This window comes from Oncorhynchus keta, unplaced genomic scaffold (assembly GCF_023373465.1).
Source record: "Oncorhynchus keta strain PuntledgeMale-10-30-2019 unplaced genomic scaffold, Oket_V2 Un_contig_15575_pilon_pilon, whole genome shotgun sequence".
NCBI lineage: Eukaryota > Metazoa > Chordata > Actinopteri > Salmoniformes > Salmonidae > Oncorhynchus > Oncorhynchus keta.
The window spans coordinates 2,044-16,779 of record NW_026279394.1 but is presented as its reverse complement, the minus strand read 5'-3'; the positions used below and the strand labels follow the sequence as shown (position 1 = coordinate 16,779).

General features: G+C 45.9%; 2 long non-coding RNA genes across 2 annotated transcripts; one reads left to right on the top strand and one right to left on the bottom strand.

Annotated features, from left to right (window-relative positions):
- Window positions 1–1,264: 1,264 nt before the first annotated feature.
- On the bottom strand, window positions 1,265–2,173 carry LOC127919040 (uncharacterized). The gene is made up of 3 exons (XR_008101706.1): window positions 2,107–2,173; window positions 1,503–1,618; window positions 1,265–1,355 (listed from the first exon to the last, which is right to left on the bottom strand). It is a non-coding gene; the product is annotated as an uncharacterized LOC127919040 (long non-coding RNA).
- A 2,027-nt stretch (window positions 2,174–4,200) lies between these two features.
- LOC127919041 (uncharacterized) lies at window positions 4,201–9,548 on the top strand. Its single transcript, XR_008101707.1, has 3 exons — window positions 4,201–4,364; window positions 5,830–5,925; window positions 9,492–9,548. It is a non-coding gene; the product is annotated as an uncharacterized LOC127919041 (long non-coding RNA).
- Window positions 9,549–14,736: the final 5,188 nt, after the last annotated feature.

Below are 14,736 nucleotides of genomic sequence, written 5' to 3'. Positions count from 1 at the left end.
CTGCTACCTCATGACAAGCTGTACCGTAGAGCCAAGTCATAGACTGTTCTCTCTGCTACCTCACGACAAGCTGTACCGTAGAGCCAAGTCATAGACTGTTCTCTCTGCTACCTCACGACAAGCTGTACCGTAGAGCCAAGTCATAGACTGTTCTCTCTGCTACCTCATGACAAGCTGTACCATAGAGCCAAGTCATAGACTGTTCTCTCTGCTACCTCATGACAAGCTGTACCGGAGAGCCAAGTCATAGACTGTTCTCTCTGCTACCTCATGACAAGCTGTACCGAGAGCCAAGTCTTCGGCCCAAAAGGCTGCTTAACAGCTTCTACCCCTGCGGCGGCAGGTAGCCTAGTGGTTAGAGCATTGGACTGGGTAACTGCAAGGTTGCAAGTTCAAACCTCAAGCTGTACAAGGTACAAACCTGTTGTTCTGCCCCTGAACAGGCAGTTAACCCACTGTTCCTAGCTGTCATTGAAAATGAGTTCTAACTGACTTGCCAAGTTAAATAAATAAATAATAATGAATAATTAATCAAATGGCCACCTGGACTATTTATATTAACCCACCCTTGTTTTTACACTGCTGCTACCTTTGTTAGTCACTTTACACCTGTTGCTACTCTGTACTTGTTTATTATCTATGTACAGTCACTTTACCCTACCTACATGTGCATATATCTTAATTTCCCTCAACTAACCTGTGACTACTGTTTATTACTTATGTACAGTCACTTTACTCTACCCCATGTACATATCTACTCTAACTAACCTGTACTACTGTTTATTATCTATGTACAGTCACTTTAGCCCCACCTACATGCGTACATATCTACCTCAACTAACCTGTACTACTGTTTACTATCTATGTACAGTCACTTTTACCTCAACCTACATGTACATATCTACCTCCAACTAACCTGTACTACTGTTTTATTATCTATGTATAGTCACTTACCCCCACCTACATGTACATATCTACCTCAACTAACCTGTACTACTGTTTATTATTATCCTATGTACAGTCACTTTACCCCCACCTACATGTACATATCTACCTCAACTAACCTGTAATACTGTTTATTATCTATGTACAGTCACTTTACCCCCACCTACATGTACATATCTGCACCTCAACTAACCTGTACTACTGTTTATTATCTATGTACAGTCACTACCCTCACCTACATGTGTACATATCTACCTCAACTAACCTGTACCTACTGTTTGTGTCTATGTATAGTCCACTTTACCCCTACCTACATGTACATATCTACCTCAACTAACCTGTACTACTGTTTATTATCTATGTACAGTCACTTTACCCCCACCTACATGTACATATCTACCTCAACTAACCTGTACTACTGTTTATTATCTATGTACAGTCACTTTACCCCCCCACCTACATGTACATATCTACCTCAACTAACCTGTACTACTGTTTATTATCTATGTATAGTCACTTTTACCCCCACCTACATGTACATATCTACCTCAACTAACCTGTACTACTGTTTATTATCTATGTACAGTCACTTTACCCCCACCTACATGTACATATCTACCTCAACTAACCTGTACTACTGTTTATTATCTATGTACAGTCACTTTACCCCCACCTACGTGTACATATCTACCTCAACTAACCTGTACTACTGTTTATTATCTATGTACAGTCACTTTTACCCCCACCTACATGTACATATCTACCTCAACTAACCTGGTTTGTTGTCTATGTATAGTCACTTTACCCTACCTGTGTTAATCTACCTCAACTAACCTACTACTGTTTTATTATCTATGTACAGTCACTTTACCCCACCTACATGTGCATATCTACCTCAACTAACCTGTACTACTGTTTTATTATCTATGTACAGTCTTTACTTCACCTACATGTACATATCTACCTCAACTAACCTGTACTACTGTTTATTGTCTATGTATAGTCACTTTACCCCTACCTACATGTACATATCTACCTAAACTAACCTGTACTACTGTTTATTATCTATGTACAGTCACTTTACCCCACCTACATGTACATATCTACCTCAACTAACCTGTACTACTGTTTATTGTCTATGTATAGTCACTTTACCCCCACCTACATGTACATATCTACCTCAACTAACCTGTACTACTGTTTATTATCTATGTACAGTCACTTTACCCCCTACCTACATGTACACATGACCTCAACTAACCTGTACTACTGTTTATTATCTATGTACAGTCCACTTTACCCCCACCTACATGTACAAATGACCTCGACTAACCTGTACCCCGCACATTGACTCGGTCCGGTACCCCCTGTATATAACCTCCACACTGACTCTGTACCGGTACCCCCTGTATATAGCCTCCACACTGACTCTGTACCGGTACCCCTGTATATAGCCTCCACATTGACTCTGTACCGGTACCCCTGTATATAGCCTCCACATTGACTCTGTACCGGTACCCCTGTATATAGCCTCCACATTGACTCTGTACCGGTACCTCCTGTATATAGCCTCCACATTGACTCTGTACCGGTACCCCTGTATATAGCCTCCACATTGACTCTGTACCGGTACCCCCTGTATATAGCCTCCACATTGACTCGGTCCGGTACCCGCTGTATATAGCCTCCACACTGACTCTGTACTGTAACACCCTGTATATAGCCTCCACATTGACTCTGTACCGGTACCCCCTGTATATAGCCTCCACATTGACTCTGTACCGGTACCCCCCTGTATATAGCCTCCACATTGACTCTGTACCGGTACCCCTGTATATAGCCTCCACATTGACTCTGTACCGGTACCCCCCTGTATATAGCCTCCACATTGACTCTGTACCGGTACCCCTGTATATAGCCTCCACATTGACTCTGTACCGGTTCCCCCTGTATATAGCCTCCACATTGACTCTGTACCGGTACCCCTGTATATAGCCTCCACATTGACTCTGTACCGTAACACCCTGTATATAGCCTCCACATTGACTCTGTACCAGTACCCCTGTATATAGCCTCCACATTGACTCTGTACCGTAACACCCTGTATATAGCCTCCACATTGACTCTGTACCGTAACACCCTGTATATAGCCTCGTTAGTGTTATGTAATTTTATTTTGTTACTTTAAATGTTTTTCTTTCGTTTATTTAGTCAATATTTTCATACATCTATTTCAAATCCAATTTGATTTGTCAAAAGTGCCTTCACATAGAAGGCCTTTCTATATGATAATGCCACCTGTATGACAGTGGGCTCACATAGAAGGCCTTTCTATATGATAATGCCATCTGTATGACAGTGGGGTCCACATAGAAGGCCTTTCTATATGATAATGCCTTCTGTATGACAGTGGGCTCACATAGAAGGTCTTTCTATATGATAATGCCTTCTGTATGACAGTGGGCTCACATAGAAGGCCTTTCTATATGATAATGCCTTCTGTTTGACAGTGGGCTCACATAGAAGGCCTTTCTATATGATAATGCCTTCTGTTTGACAGTGGGCCCACATAGAAGGTCTTTCTATATGATAATGCCTTCTGTATGACAGTGGGCTCACATAGAAGGTCTTTCTATATGATAATGCCTTCTGTATGACAGTGGGCTCACATGGATGTCGGCTCTGGGTTTTTAATAGTACGGAGGAATGTAATAGCCCTGCATAATTTATCCACCAATGATGAATTCGCTCCCCCATCTCTCCCACTCTCTCCCCCCACATAGCTGCCTCTCTCTCCTCTCCCTCTCCTATTCCTCCCTCCCATAGCTCCCTCTCTCTCCTCTCCCTCTCCTACTCCTCCCTCCCATTGGTCCTTCTCTCCCCCCACATAGTTCCCTCTCTCTTCTCTCCCTCTCCTATTCCTCCCTCCCGTAGGTCCCTCTCTCCCCCACATAGCTCCCTCTCTCTCCTCTCTTTCCCCTACTACTCCCTCCCCCGTAGGTCCCTCTATCCCCCCCACATAGCTCCCTCTCTCTCCTCTCTCTCCCCTACTCCTCCCTCCCATAGGTCTCTCTCTCCTCTCTAACTCTACTCCTCCCTCCCGTAGGTCTCTCTCTCCTCTCTCTCCCCTACTCCTCCCTCTCATAGGTCCCTCTCCCCCCACATAGCTCCCTCTCTCTCTCTCCTCTCTCTAACCCTACTCCTCCCCTCCCGTAGGTCCCTCTCTCCCCCACTGATCTTTGTGTCTTCCGTTCCTCCCCGTCTATCACTCCTCTCCCCTCGCTCCGTCTCTTCCCCCAGTCTTCTGAACACTCTCTAAAGTCTCGACTGATGTCATCGTATCCATTCCGTTCTGCAGATATTAAAGCAGTCCTGTACAGAGATCCTGACAGTGGAGCCTTCCAGTGTCTGTGTGAACCGTAAGTGTTGTTGTTGTTTGTGGGAGTGTGTTGTGTTGCATCGTGGGCACTCCCAGCGCAGGGCCTGTATTTATGTTCCATTGCTGGTCATAGAGACTGTCGTCCTGCATTTGTGTGTCCTTAGTGTTGTCTAGTGTGTGTGTCCTTAGTGTTGTCTAGTGTGTGTGTCCTTAGTGTTGTCTAGTGTGTGTGTCCTTAGTGTTGTCTAGTGTGTGTGTCCTTAGTGTTGTCTAGTGTGTGTCCTTAGTGTTGTCTAGTGTATGTCCTTAGTGTTGTCTAGTGTGTGTCCTTAGTGTTGTCTAGTGTGCGTCCTTAGTGTTGTCTAGTGTGTCCTTAGTGTTGTCTAGTGTGTGTCCTTAGTGTTGTCTAATGTGTGTCCTTAGTGTTGTCTAGTGTGTGTCCTTAGTGTTGTCTAGTGTGTGTCCTTAATGTTGTCTAATGTGTGTCCTTAGTGTTGTCTAGTGTGTGTGTCCTTAGTGTTGTCTAGTGTGTGTCCTTAGTGTTGTCTAGTGTGTATGTCCTTAGTGTTGTCTAGTGTGTGTGCTTAGTGTTGTCTAGTGTGTGTCCTTAGTGTTGTCTAGTGTGTGTCCTTAGTGTTGTCTAGTGTGTGTCCTTAGTGTTGTCTAGTGTGTGTGTCCTTAGTGTTGTAGAGTGTGTGTGTCTTTAGTGTTGTCTAGTGTGTGTCCTTAGTGTTGTCTAGTGTGTGTGTCCTTAGTGTTGTTTAGTGTGTGTCCTTAGTGTTGTCTAGTGTGTGTCCTTAGTGTTGTCTAGTGTGTGTCCTTAGTGTAGTCTAGTGTGTGTCCTTAGTGTTGTCTAGTGTGTGTGTCTGTCTGTGTGCGTGTATTTGTGTGTGTTTCTGTGTGCTTCTGTGTGTGTGTGTGTGTATGTGTGTGTGTCTGTGTGTGTGTGTCTGTGTTTGTGTGTGTGTCTGTGTGTGTGTGTGTGTGTCTGTCTGTGTGTCTGTGTGTGTGTGTCTATGTGTCTGTGTGTCTGTGTGTGTGTGTGTGTGTGTGTGTGTGTGTGTGTGTGTGTCTGTGTGTGTGTGTGTGTGTGTGTGTGTGTGTGTGTGTGTGTGTGTGTGTGTGTGTGTGTGTCTGTGTCTGTGTGTCTGTGTGTGTGTGTGTATGTCTGTGTGTGTCTGTGTGTGTCTGTGTGTGTCTGTGTGTGTGTGTGTCTGTGTGTGTGTGTGTGTGTGTGTGTGTGTGTGTGTGTGTGTGTGTGTGTGTGTGTGTGTGTGTGTGTGTGTGTCTGTGTCTGTGTGTGTATGTGTGTCTGTGTGTGTGTGTGTGTGTCTGTGTGTGTCTGTGTGTGTCTGTGTGTGTCTGTGTGTGTGTGTGTCTGTGTGTGTGTGTGTGTGTGTGTGTGTGTCTGTGTCTGTGTGTCTGTGTCTGTGTGTGTGTGTGTGTGTGTGTGTGTGTGAGTTCCCTCTCCCCACTTTCTCCTCTATTTTGTTTCCATAAAACAGAGTCGTTTGACATCGTGCTTCGAGGGAACGGCTTCTCTGTGGGACGAGGCAACGGCGGGGTCGTCTGTAGCTTCATGGTGGGCCAGCAGATCTACAGTAAGTAAACACACACACACACACACACACACACACACACCATATGGTACCTTCTGTATAGCCTTCTAGAAGAGAAACACGCGCAGGATGTAGCTGGGTGATGTCTTTTCTAACTATATTAGAAGGAACTATATTAGAAGGGAACTATATTAGAAGGAACTATATTAGAAGGGAACTATATTAGAAGGGAACTATATTAGAAGGGAACTATATTAGAAGGGAACTATATTAGAAGGGAACTATATTAGAAGGGAACTATATTAGAAGGGAACTATATTAGAAGAGAACTATATTAGAAGGGAACTATATTAGAAGGGAACTATATTAGAAGGGAACTATATTAGAAGGGAACTATATTAGAAGGGAACTATATTAGAAGGGAACTATATTAGAAGGGAACTATATTAGAGAACTATATTAGAAGGAACTATATTGGAAGGGAACTATATTGGAAGGAACTATATTAGAAGGGAACTATATTTGAAGGGAACTATATTAGAAGGGAACTATATTAGAAAGGAACTATATTAGAAGGGAACTATATTAGAAGGGAACTATATTGGCCACATCTAGCCACATCTAGCCACAACTAGCCACATCTAGCCACATCTAGCCACATCTAGCCACATCTAGCCACATCTAGCCACATCTAGCCACAACTAGCCACATCTAGCCACAACTAGCCACATCTAGCCACATCTAGCCACATCTAGCCACAACTAGCCACATCTAGCCACATCTAGCCACATCTAGCCACAACTAGCCACATCTAGCCACATCTAGCCACATCTAGCCACAACTAGCCACATCTAGCCACAACTAGCCACATCTAGCCACATCTAGCCACAACTAGCCACATCTAGCCACATCTAGCCACATCTAGCCACATCTAGCCACATCTAGCCACAACTAGCCACAACTAGCCACATCTAGCCACATCTAGCCACATCTAGCCACATCTAGCCACATCTAGCCACATCTAGACACATCTAGCCACATCTAGCCACAACTAGCCACATCTAGCCACAACTAGCCACATCTAGCCACAACTAGCCACATCTAGCCACATCTAGCCACATCTATCCACATCTAGCCACAACTAGCCACATCTAGCCACATCTAGCCACAACTAGCCACATCTAGCCACAACTAGCCACATCTAGCATCATCTAGCCACAACTAGCCACATCTAGCCACATCTAGCCACAACTAGCCACATCTAGCCACATCTAGCCACAACTAGCCACATCTAGCCACATATAGCCACAACAGCCACATCTAGCCACAACTAGCCACATCTAGCCACATCTAGCCACATCTAGCCACATCTAGCCACATCTAGCCACATCTAGCCACATCTAGCCACATCTCGCCACATCTAGCCACAACTAGCCACATCTAGCCACATCTAGCCACATCTAGCCACAACTAGCCACATCTAGCCACATCTAGCCACATCTAGCCACATCTAGCCACATCTAGCCACATCTAGCCACAACTAGCAACATCTAGCCACAACTAGCCACATCTAGCCACATCTAGCCACATCTAGCCACAACTAGCAACATCTAGCCACAACTAGCCACATCTAGCCACATCTAGCCACATCTAGCCACATCTAGCCAACTAGCCACATCTCGCCACATCTAGCCACATCTAGCCACATCTAGCCACATCTAGCCACATCTAGCCACAACTAGCCACATCTAGCCACATCTAGCCACAACTAGCCACATCTAGCCACATCTAGCCACATCTAGCCACATCTAGCCACAACTAGCCACATCTAGCCACATCTAGCCACATCTAGCCACATCTAGCCACATCTAGCCACAACTAGCCACATCTAGCCACATCTAGCCACATCTAGCCACAACTAGCCACATCTAGCCACATCTAGCCACAACTAGCCACATCTAGCCACAACTAGCCACATCTCTCGCCAAGCCTTCATTTTGGGGGAACATTTCATTCTCTCTAAAGTTATTTCTGATTCTTCAGCAGTGGATTAAAATAGTTTCCATAGTTTCCACACACACACACACACACACACACACACACACACACACACACACACACACACACACACACACACACACACACACACACACACACACACACACACACACACACACACACACACACACACACACACACACAGTCTACTGACTGACTAGCAGGCCTGTCCTGTCTGTGCCAGGGGTTGTGTCACGTCTACTGACTGGCTAGCAGGTTGTCCACAATGTTATTCCACTCATAGACAAGATGCCTTCACGTGTTTTATATCTGCTTACAAAGCATTTCCCCGGACAGGGACGCTTGGCAGGTGTCAGTCAGTAGAGAACATTTAGTCTGTCAGCAAACCTAATCTAGATGGCTGCTACTCCTCCTAATCTAGATGGCTGCTACTCCTCCTAATCTAGATGGCTGCTACCTCTCTAATCTAGATGGGCTGCTACTCCTCCTAATCTAGATGGCTGCTACTCCTCTTCATCTAGATGGCTCCTACTCCTCCTAGTCTAGATGGCTGCTACCCTCTTAATCTAGATGGCTGCTACTCCTCCTAATCTAGATGGCTGCTACTCCTCTAATCTAGATGGCTGCTACTCCTCCTAATCTAGATGGCTGCTACTCCTCCTAGTCTAGATGGCTGCTACTCCTCTTAATCTAGATGGCTGCTACTCCTCTTCATCTAGATGGCTGCTACTCCTCCTAATGTAGATGGCTGCTACTCCTCTTAATCTAGATGGTTGCTACTCCTCTTAATCTAGATGGCTGCTACTCCTAATCTAGATGGCTGCTACTCCTCTTTAATCTAGATGGCTGCTACTCCTCCTAATCTAGATGGCTGCTACTCCTCCTAATCTAGATGGCTGCTACTCCCTCTAATCTAGATGGCTGCTACTCCTCCTAATGTATTTGGCCACTACTCCTCCTAATCTAGATGGCTGCTACTCCTCCCTAATCTACCCCTCTCTCCTCTCTTCTTCCTCTCTCATCCTCTCTACTCCTCTCTACCCCTCATCCCCTACTCCTCTCTACTCCTCTCTACTCCCTCTCATCCCCTCTACTCCTATCTACCTCTCTACTCCTCTCTACCCCTCTCATCCCCTCTAATTCTATCTACTCCTCTACTCCTCTCTACCCCTCTCATCCCCTCTACTCTCTACTCCTCTCTACCCCTCTCATCCCTCTACTCCTATCTACTCCTCTCTCCTTTCCTCTACCCCTCTCATCCCCTCTACTCCTCTCTACTCCTTTCTACTCCTTTTCTACCCCCTCTCATCCCCTACTCCTATCTACTCCTCTCTCCTTTCCTCTACCCTCCCATCCTTCTCTACTCCTTTCTACCCCTCTCATCCCCTCTACTCCTCTCTCCTTTCCCTACCCTCTCATCCCCTTACCCTCTCTCCCTCCTCTCCCCTCTCATCCCCTTTTTCCTGATGACAAATGTCTGCCTTTATAAATCTTTTAAAATGGGCCCTATCTCTGTGTGTCTCTCTGTGTCTCTCTGTGTGTGTGTGTGTGTGTGTGTACAAGGGGGCTCATTCAATTCTCTTTTCCAGACAGGAAGCCAAGTGTTGTGCAGAACGATTATCTCCTGTGTCCTGCACCGGTGCTGTGTATGAGGTCGGACAGTGAGTAGCCAATGGGAAGGTGGTTCTATATGTTGTGTGTGTGTGTGTGTGTGTGTGTGTGTGTGTGTGTGTGTGTGTGTGTGTGTGTGTGTGTGTGTGTGTGTGTGTGTGTGTGTGTGTGTGTGTGTGTGTGTGTGTGTGTGTGCGTGCGTGGCACGCAGTGTGTGTGTGTGTGTGTGAAGGGGCACGGCAGGGCTAATATATAATGTTCCTCTCTCATGGGTTTAATCATCAGCAACGACAACCCTGATACTGACGCTCTAATCCAATCTAAAAACTATATATATAGTACGATTACAAGTAGCAGTTGGAAAACGGTTTCGCAATAATCAAAACTCAGAAAGATTATTTGGGTCCGTAAGATTGATAGATTTATAGCGAGTCGATCTTCTCAAAATCTCGACGGTAAACACCATCTCCAATCAGCCACCAGATTATAATCCAAACTGCTGGTGATAATATGTGTGCACCATTGTGCTGTGGTATTCAAATTTCAATGTAGACGTAACTCAATGATAGAGTACACTGGACCAGGGTGCGTATTCACAAAGGTTCAGAGAAGCTAATTCAGAACAGTTTTGCCTGTTTCATCAAATTTGTATTTTTAACTCAGCAAATCAGTTAAGAACAAATTCTTATTTACGATGACGGGGCCTAGGAACAGTGGGTTAACTGGTCTAGGAACAGTGGGGTTAACTGGTCTAGTGGGTTAACTGGTCTAGAACAGTGGGTTAACTGGTCTAGGAACAAGGGTTAACTGGTCTAGGAACAGTGGGTTAACTGGTCTAGGAACAGGGGGTTAACTGGTCTAGAACAGTGGGTTAACTGGTCTAGGAACAGTGGGTTAACTGGTCTAGGAACAGTGGGTTAACTGGTCTAGGAACAGTGGGTTAACTGGTCTAGAACAGTGGGTTAACTGGTCTAGGAACAGTGGGTTAACTGGTCTAGGAACAGTGGGTTAACTGGTCTAGGAACAGTGGGGTTAACTGGTCTAGGAACAGTGGGTTAACTGGTCTAGGAACAGTGGGTTAACTGGTCTAGGAACAGTGGGGTTAACTGGGTCTAGGAACAGGGGTTAACTGGTCTAGGAACAGTGGGTTAACTGGTCTAGGAACAGTGGGTTAACTGGTCTAGGAACAGGGGTTAACTGGTCTAGGAACAGTGGGTTAACTGGTCTAGGAACAGTGGGTTAACTGGTCTAGGAACAGTGGGTTAACTGGTCTAGGAACAGTGGGTTAACTGGTCTAGGAACAGGGGTTAACTGGTCTAGTAGAACAGTGGGGTTAACTGGTCTAGGAACAGTGGGTTAACTGGTCTAGGAACAGTGGGTTAACTGGTCTAGGGAACAGTGGGTTAACTGGTCTAGGAACAGTGGGTTAACTGGTCTAGGAACAGTGGGTTAACTGGTCTAGGAACAGTGGGTTAACTGGTCTAGGAACAGTGGGTTAACTGGTCTAGGAACAGTGGGGTTAACTGCCTTGTTCAGGGGCAGAACGACAGATTTTTTTTTTTTTTACCTTGTCAGCTCGGGAATTCAACCGAACAACCTTTCGTTACTGGCCCAACGCTCTAACCACTAGGCTCCCTGCCATGATGACTAGGAGGGATCCTCGATCAGCGCTCCTACTCCGAAACTCTTTGTAGAACATCTGACAGAACCTGGAACTTCTCCTGCTCCTGTCATCTGAAGAGTCTCGCTTAATGAACTGTTGGCATGGCCACGGTGACCCATTGAGAAGTAGGTAGACCTGCTAGACGTGGTACAGCGGGCCGGGGTTACCGGGTTGGCTGGGGTTGGCCGGGTTGGCTGGGGTTGGCGGGGTACCGGGGTTGGCTGGGTTTGGCCGGGGTTGGCCGGGCTGGCCGGGCGGGCCGGGTTGGCCGGGCTGGCTGGGTTGGCCGGGTTGGCCGGGGTTGGCCGGGCGGGCGGGGTTGGCCGGGCTGGCCGGGGTGGGCCGGGTTGTCCGGGGTTGGCTGGGGTTGGCCGGGCGGGCCGGGGTTGGCTGGGGTTACCGGGTTGGCCGGGTTGGCCGGGCGGGCCAGGCTGGCCGGGTTGGCCGGGTTGTCCGGGGTTGGCCGGGTTGTCCGGGGTTGGCCGGGTTGGCCGGGGCTGGCCGGGTTGGCCCGGGAGTTGGCCCGGGTTGGCCGGGTAGTGGGTAAACACATCTGGTTAGGGGCTTTAAAGAGACGTGCGACAGATGCAGCGATTCCCCTCTCCACACTCTCTCCATTTAAATAATTCACCACTGTGACAATCCCCTTTCCTGCCCATCCCTGCCCCCTCCTGACCCACTGCATCATGGGAATCATGGAACATCTGAAGGTTCTGTCTCCGACTCCGTCCATCTGTTTGCCTCCGCTTCGTCAGAAGCACCAATGTCAGTGTTGAGTTGAAGCCAGCCGTGGGGGCCGATCGGCTTGTTAGAACGATAGCAGGGGGCGATCGGCTTGTTAGAACGATAGCGGGGGGGCCGATCGGCTTGTTAGAACGATAGCAGGGGGGGGCCGATCGGCTTGTTAGAACGATAGCAGGGGGGGGCCGATCGGCTTGTTAGAACGATAGCAGGGGGGGCGTCGGCTTGTTAGAACGATAGCAGGGGGGCATCGGCTTGTTAGAACGATAGCAGGGGGTGGTAAACAGGGGGTAGCCGGTAAACAGTTGAAGAATGAATATAGAGTATAGCTATCTTTATTTTGGTCTACAGTGTGTGTAATGTGGCCCCTATCGATCTCTTTGTGATCTCTGGTTTTGGTCTACAGTGTGTGTAATGTGGCCCCTATAGATCTCTTTGTGTTCTCTGGTTTTGGTCTACAGTGTGTGTAATGTGGCCCTATAGATCTCGTTGTGTTCTCTGGTTTTGGTCTACAGTGTGTGTAATGTGGCCCCTATAGATCTCTTTGTGTTCTCTGGTTTTGGTCTACAGTGTGTGTAATGTGGCCCTATAGATCTCTTTTGTGTTCTCTGGTGTTGGTCTACAGTGTGTGTAATGTGGCCCCTATAGATCTCTTTGTGTTCTCTGGTGTTGGTCTACAGTGTGTGTAATGTGGCCCCTATAGATCTCTTTGTGTTCTCTGGTGTTGGTCTACAGTGTGTGTAATGTGGCCCCTATAGATCTCTTTGTGTTCTCTGGTGTTGGTCTACAGTGTGTGTAATGTGGCCCTATAGATCTCTTTGTGATCTCTGGTGTTGGTCTACAGTGTGTGTAGTGTGGCCCCTATAGATCTCTTTGTGTTCTCTGGTGTTGGTCTACAGTGTGTGTAATGTGGCCCCTATAGATCTCTTTGTGTTCTCTGGTTTTGGTCTACAGTGTGTGTAATGTGGCCCCTATAGATCTCTTTGTGATCTCTGGTGTTGGTCTACAGTGTGTGTAATGTGGCCCCTATAGATCTCTTTGTGTTCTCTGGTGTTGGTCTACAGTGTGTGTAATGTGGCCCCTATAGATCTCTTTGTGTTCTCTGGTGTTGGTCTACAGTGTGTGTAATGTGGCCCCTATAGATCTCTTTGTGATCTCTGGTTTTGGTCTACAGTGTGTGTAATGTGGGCCCTATAGATCTCTTTGTGATCTCTGGTTTTGGTCTACAGTGTGTGTAATGTGGCCCCTATAGATCTCGTTGTGTTCTCTGGTTTTGGTCTACAGTGTGTGTAATGTGGCCCCTATAGATCTCTTTGTGTTCTCTGGTTTTGGTCTACAGTGTGTGTAATGTGGCCCCTATAGATCTCTTTGTGTTCTCTGGTTTTGGTCTACAGTGTGTGTAATGTGGCCCCTATAGATCTCTTTGTGATCTCTGGTTTTGGTCTACAGTGTGTGTAATGTGGCCCCTATAGATCTCTTTGTGTTCTCTGGTTTTGGTCTACAGTGTGTGTAATGTGGCCCCTATAGATCTCTTTGTGATCTCTGGTTTTGGTCTACAGTGTGTGTAATGTGGGCCCTATAGATCTCTTTGTGATCTCTGGTTTTGGTCTACAGTGTGTGTAATGTGGCCCCTATAGATCTCGTTGTGTTCTCTGGTTTTGGTCTACAGTGTGTGTAATGTGGCCCCTATAGATCTCGTTGTGTTCTCTGGTTTTGGTCTACAGCATGTGTAATGTGGGCCCTATAGATCTCTTTGTGATCTCTGGTTTTGGTCTACAGCATGTGTAATGTGGCCCCTATAGATCTCCTTATGTTATGTACATTATGTACTGTAAGTGCATTGGCATGTTTCAGGCCTGGAACGAGGGCATCGGTTCCTCCACCTCTCCACCATATCACCCCATTAGCCCCCCCCCACCCACTACCCCCCCACCAATACCTTGCATCAATGCAACAACATACTGGTTGTTATGCACCAAGTAATATGCACAGCAAAGTCATTAGTGGCGATCCAGATATTTGACTGGTTTGATTGGTTCAGAGGAAACTAGGAGACATAACAGAATCATAATTTCTGTTTTACAAAACCCCGTCCCAAAAACAGGTCAATAAAGATATGAATATATCGTATAAATATAATATATCCTTCTGTCTCTCCCGTCTTTTCGTGTTTCTTCAGATGCTAATTAAAATGCTGCGACCCTTTAACAAAAAAATTTAAACATCAACAAATATGATGATTAGACACGTTTCTAATGGATTTTCCACATGACTCAGACATGGGATTTTCTATTATTTCACATGTGGTTTCCTATTATTTCACATGTGGTTTTTTAATATTTCACATGTGGTTTTCTAATATTTCACATGTGGTTTCCTAATATTTCACATGTGGTTTTCTAATATTTCACATGTGGTTTCCTAATATTTCACATGTGGTTTCCTATTATTTCACATGTGGTTTCCTAATATTTCACATGTGGTTTACTAATATTTCACATGTGGTTTTCTAATATTTCACATGTGGTTTCCTAATATTTCACATGAAATTATTTCACATTTCACATGTGGTTTCCTAATATTTCACATGTGGTTTTCTAATATTTCACATGTGGTTTCCTAATATTTCACATGTGGTTTCCTAATATTTCACATGTGGTTTCCTAATATTTCACATGTGGTTTCCTATTATTTCACATGTGGTTTCCTATTATTTCACATGTGGTTTCTAATATTTCACATGTGGTTTCCTATTATTTCACATGTGGTTTCCTATTATTTCACATGTGGTTTCCTAATATTTCACATGTGGTTTCCTA